We start from the raw sequence: 15,957 nt of genomic DNA on the forward strand, positions 1-15,957 counted from the left end.
TTTGAAGAATTTGTGTAGCTTAAAACTACGAGAAAACTATGAAGCACATATTTATTTAAGTTCATATGTATACAAATATGAACATGCATATACATGAATGAATTTAGCTATTGCTTGCAATAAATTCATTGAAAATATAGAAATTTTCTACAATATCAAAGAGTAATTGTGGAATGAGGTACATACAAACATTTAACAATGGATTATATATAGATAACATATATGAATCTATGAAGGAATTTCCTTTATTGTATTGAATGCAAAATGTTTAAATCATAAAATTTGCAGGAATACATTTTTTTTAACTGTATACCTTTTCTCACACAAAGTTTGTGCAATCTTGGAGTAAATTGAGATTCGTTGACAAATTTGGAAATTTTAAGTCATGCTCTGTTGGTTTTAGAAAAATGTTCACAATCAAAAATACATCAAATCTTCACTTATAACTTTTTCAAATCGAGATATTTTTTTCAATGTTATTAAAGTGTTAATGAAACCAAATTATATATAAAAAATATTTAGATGAACTACTACCCGAAAAAAGTCCTCTTCTTATTGCTCATCAAATAGTACTTGCTTTTTACTACTTAAAAAAATTTGAAAACATTTCCGCAAAAGAAAATGAAAATTTCCATACAATTTTCATAAAATTTGCGATTAATAAGTGAGCTGAAAATAAAGTGCACATTCATGATGAGGATCGCAATAGAGCTACTGAGCTACAAACACGCAGGGTTGATTGAGTGTGCAATTTATGTATGTTTGTATACAACATATTTATATTGAGCTCCCACACCCACACTACACTTAAGTATGTCTAATTGCAATGTTGATGTAGAATTTTTCGCAAATGAAATCCTCAAATGACCCTCAAACGCCTATAAGTTGTTGTCTAACTCTTTTGGGCAATTGGTGGGCATATTTTCATTTAATTGCACATTGAAAATGCTTCCTCCTACTGGTGTAGTTGGTGTGTAAGAAAATATAACAAAAATATTTCAAGAACCACAAAAAAAACATTCGAAGTGAAATACTGTAACTAAAGAAATTTCAACAAAAAATGTTTAAATTCCAATGGAATTCGTGGAATTTCCTCCAGACGCGTTGCGTGGTGCGTGGCGTAGCCATAACAATTATACGTTGGAGCGTACGCGAATTTATTGCAACTCAAAGTTTTGCTTTTTTTGCATTTTTATGTATGTATGTCTGTGTTAACACTATTTATGTAGTAGTAGTATATTTGTAGTTTATTTTTTAAACAATTTTTACTTTTTACTAGCTGTTGAGTGTATGTAATGTTTATTGCAGGCAAATCGGGAAGAGTTTTGTTTTGATAGAGGCCGCTTAACGTCGGAACGTAAGATGGTTTATAAGAAGTATTTAAAGAAAATCTAAGTTTATTATGCTTTTTAGCACTCATGTATGTCACTTTTTACTTTTTTATATACTTTTTTAATTTTCCTTTCATTTTTTCTTTTTCCCCAATGGATTTTAAAATCTCGCGTAAATTTAAACAAATTCATTTGTCTGTATCGTTATTTACTTTTCGTAAATTTTATTTTTGGCAAATATTTTACACCTGCCTTGTGAGTAGATATTTGGTTATTCCGCACTCGTGTTTGGTATTTTTGGAATGTCTATGCGGCGTGCTGTTACCCAAGCGCGTAACCAAAATAAATAAATATTAGCCCACGATTATAGCGCGCACTCATTGTTTATGACCGCTAATATACTAATCGGCGCTAATTATCACAAGATCACCGGTATGGGGTTGGCGGTGTTGCAATGTGGCAACACGCAAGGCTTCAGTGTTCTAGCAACAGTAAATTCTGGCATTAAGCAGAAATCGTTATTCATTCAACTATTTTCATTCGTAGAATAAAGCATAAGGAATTCATTGAAAAATTTTGTGATTTTTATTAAATTACTAACGGCGAATTATGTGTGTACGATCCCGTGATACATAGTTTTTCCGTTGAGCAATTAATGTGGTAACGTCACGGTATACGCAACATTTGGAATGCGATTTTTCATTAAACGATTTTGTATACAATTGCTTTGTTTATGCTATTTTTGTTATTTTCAAAATGAATTATTTATTTAACAAAATTTTCTGGGTTTGTGGTTGTTATTTTTTGTAATTATTTATATAATATTTAGTATTATTAATTGTGAATAGTTTTATATCACCTTTTAATTGTATAAGTTCATTTACAGAAAAATGGTTTAAGACTTTGAGAAGTGGAAAGAAATTTTTTTCTCGTTGTCTGTTTATTAATGCAAAAAAAACTTGCGAATATTTCATTTATTGTTTTTTTTATATAAATCTATACAATTAAAATACTTTAAATAACTATTTGATTTATTACTTTTCAATTATATTATTATTATATTATCACATTTTTTTTCAAAAACCTCAATATTTATTGCACATCAGTTGCATTGTTTATGAAAAACTATGGTTTTTATGTACCGCAACTGGATTTAAGTGTGAATTTTAACACAATCAACGGATAAAACGATTTATTGCTTATTAATTAAATCAAACTTACACATTCATTTTTTTTTTGTGTTTGGTATTTAAATTTTCTTGTGCTTATTATTATTTATTTTTATGAAATTTATATCTTTTCATTTAAAAAATACTGCATAAAAAGTAATTTAATTTTTTTTTCACAATTTCAACCGCACTTCACATAGTAATTTTTAAATTAAACACAAATTAAAAATTCACTTTTCATTGCACGCAATTTTACATTAGCGCGCATGCATTCCGTTTGGAATATTTAAATAATTAAGCGTTGTTAACTTTTGTTGTGTGCGATTCGCGCTTTCTTCCGCGTTGTCGTTACGCATGTACTATCGCTGAACGCCGCTATGTAAGTACTACCACGTTTGGGCCACGTTCAAAGACTGATTCGGTGTTGCGGCTTACACGAATTTGTCGATTGTTAACAACCAGCAGCGCGAGTCAACGCTTAACAACCACCAACCACTAGCAAGCGGACGTTAAATGACTAACAATAAAAACGGAGACAACAACAAGATGGAAAAGTCAATTCTACCAAACAAATGACAACACCTATGCAACAACACAAAAAAAAATTAACAACAACAAAAATATATAATTACAAAATATATATAAAAAATATAGTAAAGTTTCAATAAAAAATATGTATGTATATATTGATTGGTTGTGCTTATATGTATATATGTATGTGAGTGAGTACATATATTTACATATGATCGTGTCTGAGCCACCTTTTTTAAGCCTGCAATGCATTAACAATGCTAGCAGCTTGTTGTTTCACGCTTGTATTGGTGCACTGTGACTTAAGTGAGGCGTATTTTTTATAATAAAAACAATAACAAAAACAACAAATTAGTTCTGAATTAATTATCGAATAACTGCAAACAGTTATTACAAATAATTAAATTAATTTTAAAATAAAGGCATAATTTAATTTTTTCATCGATATTTTATTAAAAAAAATATATATAAAATAACGAACGAAAGTGTGGAATTTTATCATTGAATGAACACAGTGCGGAATATTTCATATGAAGTGGTCGCTCATTGTGATTACTCATCACATACCTTTATTCACTGATACGGACTTTTCTTTGCAAAAGTAATGAAATATTAAAAAAAAATAGGAAAGAAAAAAAAAATAAAATAAATTAAAAAAGGAAAACTAAAATAAAAAAAAAAGTTAATAACTTAAATAACCGTCAACCGCATAATTTTTTAAGTACTATTGCTTTTTTGTAAAAATTGTGACGGATATGGAATAAATAATTAAATGCATTATATATACAAAATTAGCAAATTAACGGGTCTCCTCTGCTATATTTTTGAAAGTTGAAGCTAAAAGAAGAACATAACATTAGAATATTGAGAAAACTTATTACTTTGGAAGTAAAAAATGAAATTATGCTGTGTTTTTTGTAGGCTGAAGTTGAATGGCAGCTTTGTTGCTAAGTAAATCACTTTTTATAACAGGAAATCTCTTGAATAAGAATTAAAATAAAAAATGGTCGATATCTCTCGAAAATAAAATATACGCGAAATAATCTAAAATTATGACATTCACGCATGAGCCCAACAATTGGTAGCTTGAATATTATTTGTATACAAGACATTTTTGTGTAAATAGCAAATAAAGATAAGATAGTGAGCACATTAATTAAATAAAAAAATGTTTGATAAGAACAAATTTGCAAGTTTTATAAAATTCATTTGATTTCTGACGTCACTAAGCGATAATAACTGCACTGACATTTCACTTTGTAACAAATTGAGTAACAAATTTTTTTAAAATTAATAACTAGATGATATCAATTAAACAATGAATTGAAATAAAACTGCAGTGGAACGTCTCTAACTCGAATCACCATAATCCACAAAAAAACTTCGAGTTAGAGAGACTTCGAGTTATATAATTTTTATTAAAACATATAAATTTTCAAAAAAAAAAAAAATAAAATATAGATTTATGCACTGTTCTATTTATCTTTTCTAATTATGTACATACGTTAATACATGTATTCTGTAATTTTGTTTGTTGCAGTTTGCTATTATTAGATATTGACGTCTATGTCCCATGCCTTTGTTAGATTATTTATGAAATCCATAAGTATAATATCATATTTTTTGTTAGTTTCATACGATATAGAGATACTCTTTTAAAATATGCCTCGATTGTAAAATTTTAAATTTTGTATTATCCCCTGGTCGAAAAGTTCGATTTATGGAATGAATTTTGTGTGAAATTTTACTTCTACTGTCATTTCAAGAGTTCGAATTATGGAAGGAAATTTGTATGAAATTTGATTTCTAAACACTATTGTCAATTCAAAAGCTCGAGTTATGGAAGTTCCACTGTATATCTATTAAATAACACTGTGATAGTCAAAAAAAAAGACAAGACCAAATTCGACGGTTTCCCCCTATTTCGGGTCCTATAAATCGACTTTTACTTTACTTTTTTGAGTTACAATCATGGTTTCATACAAAATTTTTTTTTGAAGTTTTTCATCAAAGTGGCCCATTGTAAGAGAAAGGCACTTTTTTCTTCGGTCTCTAACTTTTTTAATGTTGACTTTTTTGGTAAACTTTCTTTGGCAAAGCTTCTCAGAATAAGTCTGTCTTTAAGTTCTTAGAGGACTGTAAACCCCAAAATCAATGTTTTTTGTGTCCTTATAGCCAATATGTCGAAAAAACTGAAATTTAATCCATTTTTTTAATGTTTTTGCCCTCAGGTTTCGTCAATATTTTAATTTACCCTTTGATACTTATACATTAAGTGACATCTTGTAATAGTAAGAAACTTAAGCAAAGACAACGTTCTGAGAAAACTAACCATTATAAAAAAAAACTTAACAAAATTTGTATTTTTTAAAAAAGCTACACTAACTATGTTTGTATGCTATTTTATTCTTTTTGTATCTTATAACTGTTATCAATAAGTATCATAAATTTGTACACAATATTTAAATTAAATTTAATAAGACATCTATCAATGTCCAACACAAATCAGCAAGCAACGAGTCAAGCTTTTTTCCGCTGTACCAATGCTCAAGGGGGCGGCGACTTGATGAAATCTTTCTCCATGCTCATCGGATTCAGTCGGAACTTGCTGCTCAAAATGGTCCTTGTGATGGTGAAAGAAATAAATTTTTAAGGACATATTCACACCTATTTCTTCAAAAGCGTCTACCATGTCATATACATATTTTTTCCAATCTTCATACCGGTGCATTCCTAAGCAATGGTTTATAATGTGATGGGGTGTCACTTAATGTATAAGTATCAAAGGGTAAATTAAAATATTGACGAAACCTGAGGGCAAAAACATTAAAAAAATGGATTAAATTTCAGTTTTTTTTACATATTGGCTATAAGGACACAAAAAAACATTGATTTTGGAGTTTACAGTCATCTAAGAACTTAAAGACGGACTTATTCTGAGAAGCTTTGCCAAAGAAAGTTTACCAAAAAAGTCAACATTAAAAAAGTTAGAGACCGAAGAAAAAAGTGCCTTTCTCTTACAATGGGCCACTTTGATGAAAAACTTCAAAAAAAATTTTGTATGAAACCATGATTGTAACTCAAAAAACTAATGATGCAGTTCGATTCGTAGGACCCGAAATAGGGGGAAACCGTCGAATTTGGTCTTGTCTTTTTTTTTTTTGGAAAAAAACTATCACAGTGTAATGAATCTTAGTTTATGCTTAAAATATGACAGCTGTTAGCTGCAATTCCAAACCAAATATTTCGCGCCAATTTCTTTTTTAGCGGTAAATTAAAAGAACATTTTAACAGCCAAACCAGCTGCATTGCCATGCATCTGTTCAGGATAACAGGTTGCAACCTGTGCTCGCGCGCGCGCTTTGAAACACACACAAAACACCCTAATATTACGACAGATTGTGTGTGCAATGACCGTAGCGCATGCCAACAGACCCTGACAGGTGGAAGTGCACGTACATTAACAAGCATACTACAACCAAACATCTGATGCAAGCAAGTGCAGTAGCAACAGGATCTAACCACCATCGAGGAAATGCCTTCACATGCATGCCTTATGTACTGTAATTATATACAAAACTCCATTAGTATGGTAATTGTATTTAGTATTTTCGAAAATAGAAGTTCATTTTCGTTGTGTAATATAAGTGCATATATGTATGTACATCTGTATATTTAGGTATGCATGTAGTTGTGCACATATGACGTGCATAAGCACTAATGCTGCGAAAATACGTTACAATTCGGCCATGCTATGCGCACTTTTACCCTTAATTTTCTCATCGGAAATTTATGAAGCAGTCAGTAGTTTTTGTTTTTTGTTAAAGGTTCAGTGGTGGTATTTTTCATGGGAAAACAGCACAAATGCAAAGTTCGTAATAATAATTGACTCCACTAGCCACAATTTGACTTTAATAATGTGCATAATAAATTCGAATAAAATGCTTTATTCCGCACTTGTATCACAAACGTATGTACGTAATATAACGACAAACAGAAATATTTCCGTCCACTGAATATGTATGTGTGGTGCTAAGGTTATGCGTTCCGGTCAAGTTATTTTTAACCGTTAAAAAAACTGTGTTAATTTGTATGTCAGCTAGTGGTTTACTATTTTTAGATTGCTATCAATGCAAAATCAGATGTATCTTAATGCATGTTTCTTTCAACGCTGACAATTTTTTAACGGTTAATATACATTTTTTGTTAGCTTTCAAACTGCAGAATACCAAAATTTATTATTGAATTTAATTTTTTTACTGGTCAAAGAGCGAAATTTTATTAAATATGACAAGGTTGCTTTAAAGGTTATCAATACTCGTGTATATCGATAACTTTTAGACAAAGAATTTATACCATAATAAAAAGCGTACAGATATTTTTGACTTAAATCGGTTCGAATACGAAATTTTACATATGTACATATATATCGAAATTCCCTTCATCCATTGGATGTAATATATATACATATATATAAATTATTGCTACGTTCAAGTCAAATGCAGAAGATGTTAAATGGTGGAACACATTACTCTTGAAACCTTAGGTTAGGTTAGTTTAGGTTCAATGGCTGTTCCCCACCAAAGGAAATACAGTAGACTATTAAGGCAGTCGCTTGTGATGCCAAAAATTTACCCCCTCAGTTAAATTTAAGAATCGACAAAGCGCTTAGAATCTACCACAAATCTGTGGAGGTATTTTATTCCAAACAAGTAAGGAAAGGCTAAGTTCGAGTGCAACCGAACATTTTATACTCTCGCAATTTATTGACTTAATTTTACAAAGATAACACAATTCGACACATAAATGTATTTGGCATAAAGTTCAATGGAATAACGAAAATCATCATAAATTGTATAAGGGGACTGAGGTAATTCCTGAACCGATTTCACTCGTTTTCACCACCAAGATACAATATATCGAAGACTATACGCTCACTTAATTTTAAATTACTTATAATTAAATATATGGGATCTGGAGGAAGTTATGACCCGATGTTAACCATTTTTGGTACAGAGACAAACTGTCATAAGAAAAAAATTCTTAGAGAATGAATTACATTAAAATATCTGAGAGATTTACCTATATTTTCGGTTAAAAATTACCCTTAGGCACTGAGTTCTTCATGTTCGAAATCAGGGTTGCGTCTGTTAAAATATTTAGTTTGACCGTGTGAATTCCGATGGGCAAATACTAGACAATTTCTTAAATCTAAATAGCATCCAATATTTAGTGGAACATTCAAGCAGTTACTAAATTTTACGCCAACTTTTTAAAGCTTCTACGTGTACATTTAATAAAGATGTACATATGTACAGTGGCTCAACGCAAAATGGGACACCGCTCTATGTTACAAAACAGGCCTCCAATTTGAGTAAAAACAGAAAGTTTTTTCAATAAAAAGTAAGCAACATATTTCGAACATATATTAGCTAGTAATTCCTCGTAAACTTGGTAACCCTTACCCAACTTCATGGGAACTAAGCCAAAAAAAACATACACACATACGATTTGAATGTCAAATGCAAAATGGGACATCGTTATTTCTTGGAACTGAAATAAGTTCTGCGTTTTAATTTCAATAAATACTCATTGTATAATCATCGTGTGTTATGTTTAAGTGTTTTGTGAAATGGCTCCGCGCGGAAAGCAAACAAATTTCGAAGAGCGGCAAGAAATTGTGAAACTTCAGTCTGAAGGACTATCAATTCGAGAAATTTCCAAAAAAAAATAGAAAACCCAGATCCACAGTGCAGAATATTGTGACGCGATATATCAAGGAGTTTCGTTTGGCCAACAAAAGTAGGAAAGGTCAAGGAAAGAAACTTAATTCCCATGATGAGCGCCGAATATTGAAGGAAGTGAAACTGAATCCTTTTTGCTGAAAAACAGCTTGAAAAAACAGTGTGCGCAGAAACAATCCGTAATGTTTTACGTTTCAATGATTTTCACGGTAGAATTATGAGGAAAAAGCCATTTATCAGCATTAGAAACAAAGCAAAGCGGCTAAAATTTGCTAAAGAATACTTATCAAAAGCAGATAGTTTTTGGAATACGGTAGGACAATTTAAAGTTAACTAATGTGATAAATGTGTCTAAATATTTGGTGTTACAGGTTTTATTTACTGATGAAAGTAAATTTATCTTACATGGTTCTGATGGCAGGAGCTAAGTATGGAGAAAACCGAACACTGAATTTGAACGTAAAAATACACGTGCCACAGTAAAGCACGGTGGTGGTTCTGTGATGATTTGGGGCTGTATGTCCAGTGCAGGAGTGGGAAACTTAACGTTTGTCGAGGGAAATATGAATAGGTTTTCCTATCTTGAAATACTAAAGGCAAATGTTAAGCAAAGTGTAGCTAAATTGGGTATCGAGAGCAATTTTGCCTTTTACCAGGACAACGATCCTAAGCATACTTCCCAAGTTGCGAAGATGTGGTTAATCCATAACTGTCCCAAATTATTGCAACCACCTCCACAATCACCAGACTTAAATGTCATTGAGCATGTATGGGAAGAATTGGCTAGGCGTGTATACAAAAACCGATTTAGCTCAATCAATGACTTTAAAACTGCAATAATGGCAGAGTGGCTAAAAATCCAACCAGATTTTTGCAAAAAATTAGTGGAATCTATGCCAAGACGTCTCCAAGCCGTTTTAACCGCAAAAGGTTATGCTACTAAATATTAATTTAAAAAAAAAATGTATCCAAATATAAACAAAAATAAAAGTGTCCCATTTTGCATTTGACATTCAAATCGTAGGTGTGTATGTTTTTTTTGGCTTAGTTGCCATGAAGTTGGGCGCTGGTTACCAAGTTTACGAGAAATTAGAAGTTAATATAAGTTCAAAATATGTTGCTTATTTTTTATTAAAGAAATGTATAATTTTCACTCAAACTGGAGGCCCTTTCTGTAGCACAGTGCGGTGTCCCATTTTGCGTTTGAGCCACTGTATCTCTAAATTATTTACATTTCATCAGTTATAATCACACATTCATTTCCACTTACCGGCTCATTCTCCTCGGAATATAAACCGCAGACAAGTTCCAGCATACTGTTCATTGTCCATTCAAAAGAGTGAACGTGTCATTCGAAACATTTCACAGGAATCACATAAGCTTATTACTTTTATTTGCACTTATTTATATATATTGCAGAATTTACAGACAGAGATAGAACACGCACACATACTCATACCAACTTAGTGGGCGGGCTGTGATATACAACACTTATAACACTGAGGTTTATAGCAACGTTTTGTTTACAAATTAAAAGTCGATAAACTCATCAGTGATGGCGACAAAAACACAAAGCATCCGAAACACAATGTGGAAGTGTCCGAGCAGAGTCGGTGATTTTTTTTGTTTTTATAATATTCAATTAGTAATTTAAAGTTGCGTTTGTGCGCACAGCTGATCAGACTCGATTTCGATGTTTTAAAAATGACAATGATTTTCGTATAATTTTGTAATTACTTTTTTATGTATGAAGTAAGCAGACAGGCAATAAATAAATATTTCTTTTTTATATAATATTATATTTTTAGTTTTTTTCTTTTTTTTCTCAAAATTTAATTATTTGTCACTTTTTTGCTATAAAAATCGATATTATTTTATTTATTTTTTTAATAATTATTAATTTCTCAAAGTGATCGTATTCAAATAATTATATTTCGTATTTTTATAAGTCGCACGACATGTTTTATTTTTTGACAACAATACTTCTTATGTTTAATTGGCAATAAATATTTCTTAATTACAAATCAATTGCAATAAATTCACATTGAGGAAGCGTTTAAAAATAAAATTGGTCCCGACGATTATTTTTTCTTCACATACAATGTGCATACATAAATACATGTATTAAATTAAATTATGCGCTAATCAAGACAGCTGGACTTGACAGCTGACCGGCGCGACAATATTTAAATATTAAATACGAGTTTTCGGTATTTTATATTTATATTTACTTCGATTTTTATAAAACTTTTCACTTTTTATCACGGAATCCGCGTAGAATGCCGGGACTGTTCGCACAAAGCCAAAGTGTCGTTAGTAACTGAGCGCTTAGATTTTTTTCAGTGACAAAAGTAAATCACAAGCATTTGTATTACACACGATCAGATGAGGCGCAACACAAAAGCGAATACAATAACAACATGCAATTATTAGCTAAATACACATGTATACGAGGCATGCAATAGCAGTCGAAACGCTGACGACTTGTCGGGAAAGGAGCAACAAATTGACAAAAGGTCATTTGAGCAATTCGAGAACAATAACAAAACTTTTATGAAAGCATACACATACACACACACTGCGCGTTGCAATATCACCTAAAAGCACTTGAGTGAACTTAACGACTTTTGTCAGTCAAGTGACTGACGGGAGCTTGAGTACTCGCATGTACACGTATATATGTATGTGTGTTTGCGTGTACATATAATTGAATTTACAAATATTAATTGGTCGAAATTAATTTAAAGCAATTAAAGCAGCACACAGTGCGGCGGCTGTGCTACGGAATAGTGGCAGTAGTACAATAAAATTAATAAGAACAACAACAACGTTCAGTATGAGACAGAAAATACGCGATACAAGCGAGCTTAATAACACAAACAACAACGAGAAATATGAAACAAAAAATTACAACAAAAACTTCATTGCAGTTCGATGACGTAAGCGCCTCTTGTCAGCATGAAATTGCACTATTTTCCATTTTTCCCAGTTCGATAAAGACATCGGAAGCAATGCGGTTGCATACATATAAAAATTTTCGATAAATATATACACACAGACGAAGTACATACAATGATTTGGGACTGAGGAGCACTATTGTCGTATTTTCCATAATAACGCAATCTCCCGCGTAACATCACATCCGCCGATTTTCTATTGTCTAATATGAGACTATAATATACGATTATGACAGCGCTGGACGCAAGTCGCAATACATTTTGCGCAGATTAATTTTCTTTGCAGTAATCTTAGTAGACTCGAAGCTAATGCTGCACATGTACCGTTAATGGCATATAAATGACTTTCGTTTACGCGCTGTGTTGACCCCAACCCAGCGTTCGATCCGCGCACAAGTCACGAGGAGTGGCCACTTATTTATTCCATCTGTTTGAGCGCGCACAAATCTTTAAATTCACCACATTTGCATCCACAATTATTTCCTTTATCAGTGCAGTACACAATTTACACACATATACATACGTGTATATAGATGTGGATATAAAGTAATTTGCGAGCAAAAGTTTTGCAAAATAAAAAACGTTCGAGTTTGCCTCAATTTATGGCAGATCGCAGAGCTTATAAGACCGTCTGCTAAAATATTTTTAATACGACTTTGTTTTTGTTTTTTTTTTTTGTTTTTTTTTTTTTGCGACACACACCCACGGCACCCATACAATATTTACGAGTATATTCCTGTCGAAAGTTTAGCACACTACTGCCAGCACTCACACTCGTCGAACGCTCTTCTAACACTCGACATGAAAAAATGTGACAAATTGTGGGGCAAATTTGCTGATAGCGATAACAACGTCTTTCGAAACACATGTATGCTACCAGTTCTTGGAGAGGTATATACAAGTTAGCAACAATAACATTTCAAAAGACACGCGCATCCGTTCTACTCGCAAAAGTGCTGACGATACGTCTAGCGCAGTGTGGCGTGATTCTCTGGAAATCCAGCGGAACGTGGGAACCGACGCCAGCAGAACTGCAAGCGCATTAAGTTACGATAAGAATTATAAAATTTGTTAAGTTGAGAGTTAAGCGAGCGGTTGAACAATAAAGGTCATAAGACCAGAAAAATCATAACTTTTTTACTTTCGACAAGTAAATCCATAACTGGCGCCCGAGCTAAAATAAACTCCTACGTCGTGAGGGAAAACAAAAGGCGTTAAGAATCCTTCTTCGGAGAACGTGGAGTGATAATAAAAACAACTGTGCTAGTGTGAGATCAGGCCCCTTAGTAGCAGAGCAAAAAGGACGCGTTGGACGCAAGCCAACTCATCAGCACCTATCAACATTAACAACCAACAATATCAAGAGGCAAAGGATGAAAGCCGTTATTGTATTGTAAGTTAAGTGATAATTATTAATTAAGAACATTAAGTGAAACCCAGATTGTGAAATTTTTTTTACCAAACTAAAATTGAAATAAAACCTTTAAGCATTACTTTGTAAGTGCAAAAACTGAAACGTTGTTGAAGTAGAAAAGAAACCGATACGTAAAGAGTAGTGGACAGTGAGAAAAAATATTAAACGAATTCTTTAACAGACACAACAAAATAAACAATGTCGAACCCAAATAATCTGGTTCGTCCACCAGTAATCAGGGCGAATGATCCTGCAGGAAATTCAGGATCAGCTAACGTTACAATAAACGAAGATGACCTCGTAAACCTAATAAGAAGGGTAGCTTTAGACGTGGTAAACAGGCAGGGGCCCAGCATAGTTAGGACAACCCTTAACCCGAATGCGGGCTTAGCAGACACTTGCGACCAAACCATCAATATAGAACATGCAAACAACTTATCAGATTTAGACAAGATACCTGATGTGGTAAAATGTTTACGCGAATTCTCGGGAAATCCCGCCGAATTCAATTCCTGGAAAAAAAGTGTAAATCGAATATTAAATATTTACGAAGCGAGTAAGGGCACACCTAAATTCTACGGAATCCTTAACGTGATACGAAATAAAATCGTTGGCAACGCGGATGCTGCCCTCGAGTCTTACAATACACCCTTAGACTGGGGTGCTATTTGTAAGTGTCTAACTTTACACTACGCCGACAAGCGTGATGTATCCACCCTAGAATACCAAATGACTTCTTTGGTTCAGGGAAATAGGTCAATTGAAGAATTTTACCAGGCCGTTTATTCCAATTTATCTTTAATACTTAATAAGTTAGGCTGTATGGAGGTGGGTAGCGAGGCTCGTAATCTTCTTACTCACACATACAGAAACAAGGCGCTAGATACGTTTGTGCGCGGCCTTAACGGCGACTTGCCTAAACTCTTAGGCATGAAGGAACCAATGGACCTGCCCCAAGCATTACACCTGTGCTTGAAGCTGGAAAATCAGGGATTTCGCACACGGTACGCACATAACACCAATATGGATCGTAGAGGAATGCAGCGAAACACCGCACCACCTTTACCTTCAAGAAATTTTCGGAGGCAAGTAAACCAACAAAATTTCTTCCCAGAAATTGCTTACTTACCACAGCCACAACCACAAATTATTTCACAAAATCTTCCTAATCAAAGACCTAATCAGAATTTAAATGCACAAACACACTTTAACCAACCGCCTATGCGCCCCCCAAAACCGCCGGTGCCTATGGAGATAGATGAAACTTTGCGCTCGCGCCGCATTAACTATATGAACCGGCCACAAAATAATCAATTATTCGGCAAAAGGCCACCACAGGCCACTTCTGAAAGAAATCTCAAACCACAAAAGGCACAACGCAATTTTCATATAAGTAATACTCCAAGCGCTACCTCGAACACTAGCTCAGAAGATAATTTGAATGATTATTTGGGTGTGGCGGATGATAATATACAGGATGAAGGACAATATTACGAATATAGCGATATTCATTTTTTAGGTTAAAAAGCTCTTCGTTGCCTTACTTTGAATGCCGCACGAAGAGCGGCGAAGTATTCAAATTTTTAATTGACACTGGCTCCAGCCAGAATTATATTCAACCCAATTTAGCAAAAAAAGTACTAGAAAACAAAGATATTTTTTTAGCGAAAACTATTGCTGGTGATATAGAAATAAAACACCACACATTTTTACAGCTTTTTAATCAAATAGAAACTTTAAAATTCTATATACTACCCCCTTTAAGAACTTTTCATGGCATTTTGGGCTATGATAGCTTTCGGCAGCTAGATGCTGTAATTAACATTAGGGAGGGAACCTTGACAATTAAAAATAATTTAAAAATATTAATTAAAGAATTAAAAACAGATGCAGTAAATGCTATCAAAATACACGATGACAACATTACTCCCCATCAAAAAATAGCTCTACAGAAATTGGTTACAGAGCATCCTAACTTATTTTCAGAACCGGATGAACGGTTAACTTATACTACCAAAGTAGTAGGAGAGATCAGAACGTCATCGGATTCTCCAATATATAGTAAGTTTTATCCATATCCAGCATCGCTTAGAGGCGAAGTAGAGAAACAGGTGGAAAAACTACTAAACGATGGCATTATAAGACCATCCAGATCCCCCTATAATTCCCCTGTGTGGATCGTGGCAAAAAAACCCGATTCCAGTGGAAATAAACAGTATAGGTTGGTGATTGATTATAGAAAATTAAATAGTTTAACTATAGCGGATAAATATCCGATACCCGAAATAGAGGGTATGTTATCGCATTTAGGCGACAATTCGTTTTTTACCACGCTAGACCTCAAAAGTGGGTTCCATCAGATCCCACTAAAGCCGTCAGACATAGAAAAAACGGCATTTTCGGTGAATAATGGGAAGTTCGAGTTTACTCGGCTACCATTTGGGCTGAAAAATGCGCCCGCCATTTTCCAGCGTACACTTGACGATATCCTCCACGAACATATAGGCAAGATTTGCTATGTGTATATAGATGATATCATAATATTCGGAAAATCTGAAGAAGAACACTTACAGAATCTTCGAAAAGTTTTCGAAACTTTAGAGGGAGCAAATATGAAGATTCAACTGGACAAATGTCACTTTTTTCAAAAGGATGTAGAATTTTTAGGATTTATAGTATCACAAGAGGGCATTAGAACTAACCCAAAAAAGGTAGAAGCAATTACTAATTTTCCCGAACCCAAAAATATTAAAGAATTGCGTTCATTTTTAGGCCTATCCGGCTATTATCGTAGATTTATTCGCGATTACG

The 15,957-nt window shown here is 33.2% G+C and overlaps 1 protein-coding gene across 2 annotated transcripts in view; it reads right to left on the minus strand.

Annotated features, from left to right (window-relative positions):
* Positions 1–15,957, minus strand: part of LOC105214055 (regulator of G-protein signaling loco) — a 49,213-nt gene that overhangs the window by 25,440 nt on the left and 7,816 nt on the right. Inside the window, exon 1 of one of the 2 annotated variants that reach the window (XM_054225571.1) lies at positions 2,553–3,060. The exons of the other annotated variant lie outside the window; for it this stretch is intronic. The gene's annotated coding sequence lies outside the window, so the exon portion shown is untranslated. Of the gene's footprint in view, positions 1–2,552; positions 3,061–15,957 lie in introns of those variants that run through there. 2 annotated transcript variants of the gene reach the window in all.

The sequence above is a fragment of the Zeugodacus cucurbitae genome, chromosome 2 (assembly GCF_028554725.1).
Source record: "Zeugodacus cucurbitae isolate PBARC_wt_2022May chromosome 2, idZeuCucr1.2, whole genome shotgun sequence".
Classification (NCBI taxonomy): Eukaryota; Metazoa; Arthropoda; class Insecta; order Diptera; family Tephritidae; genus Zeugodacus; species Zeugodacus cucurbitae.